Source organism: Poecilia latipinna, unplaced genomic scaffold, assembly GCF_001443285.1.
Source record: "Poecilia latipinna isolate Pla-1442-1.1 unplaced genomic scaffold, P_latipinna-1.0 Scaffold3668, whole genome shotgun sequence".
Lineage (NCBI taxonomy): Eukaryota > Metazoa > Chordata > Actinopteri > Cyprinodontiformes > Poeciliidae > Poecilia > Poecilia latipinna.
The window spans coordinates 23,686-24,889 of NW_015116284.1; the positions used below are offsets into that span (position 1 = coordinate 23,686).

Consider the following 1,204-nt stretch of genomic DNA (forward strand, 5'->3'; position numbering starts at 1 on the left):
CATTTGTTCACTATTGATTTTTGCTCAATTAAATTTCTTAGATCTAAAACCAAGGCTGCTACAGCAACAAGGCCAGAGGCCACACAGAACAATCCCAAACTGAATACAACCCAAAGCAAACAAATGAAACAAGACAAACAAAAGAAAATCACAAAACTGGGGAAACGAAGCAGCAGGGTCTCCACCAAGCTGCAGCAGCTTTTAATTTGAAAAGAAAAGACATTTTAAAATGGTGGTTTAGGCAAATGGTAGCATGCAGAGGGAGAAGCAGTTTTCACCTACAAGCTGGATGACTCTACCACAACCAGAGAGCTCCTTCTGACAGAACAGCAGCAGTGATTTCTATGTACAAACAGTTGTCAGGGTTTTAGTACTATTGAACTATATGGATGAAATAAACAGTACATATCCCTTCTATGTTGCTATGATCAACTGGGGAGGTGAAATTACTACCAAACAAGCAGGAGACTCCAAGCAGTTTCTAAATCCACAAACAATTTGAATTAAACTGCCATCTCAGATCTTATGCAGGAGAAACAATACTTACTGAAGTTAGTCAAGCTATGACCAATGCAAATCAAACAAGCTATACTCGTACTGAAGCGTGATCATGTCTGGGCATAAAGAGGCAGGTGAAAGAGCCTCCTTTTATACTCCACACCCCTGTCGGGAGTTAATTGGATGGAAGGTGTCCTCAATCCTGGAGGTCAGGCTACATCCTGCTACACTTACATATAATTTATGTCACCACTGCTTTGGAGGTTAGGATATGTGCACATTGCTCTTAGTGCTCTTGTGGCCACTAGGGGGACCACAAGAGCAGTTTAGTTTTTTGTTTTACCCATACAAACAATGTTTTGTACATGACAAAATATATATTATTGTAAAAAACATCTCAAGTTTATAATGAAAATTATTACTATCACTCATATAAAAATTAATACGGTACTATAAAAAAAAAAAAAAAAAATCAGCTCCATGTCCAGGACTAGCAGCTTAGTTTGCTTATGCCTTGGGCTCAGACGTTCCAGAGATTTATGGATTCAGTCCTGCGGGGTTATGCTGTTTTTGTCTATTTTATTAATTTCTTATTATTTTAAATTTGTGACAGTTTTGTCTGTAAGTATCCAAATAAACAAGACTTTAGTCTACAGACTAAATCTGTCTGCGGACTAAAGTCAAGCTGCTGTTTAGCTTGACTGCC

At 38.1% G+C, this 1,204-nt stretch overlaps 1 long non-coding RNA gene across 1 annotated transcript in view; it reads left to right on the forward strand.

Annotated features, from left to right (window-relative positions):
• The window catches only part of LOC106941431 (uncharacterized), an 8,824-nt gene extending 8,136 nt beyond the window's left edge, over positions 1 to 688 (forward strand). The window contains exon 3 of the long non-coding RNA XR_001423358.1: positions 674 to 688. This is a non-coding gene — a long non-coding RNA (uncharacterized LOC106941431). The remainder of the gene's footprint in view (positions 1 to 673) is intronic.
• Positions 689 to 1,204: the final 516 nt, after the last annotated feature.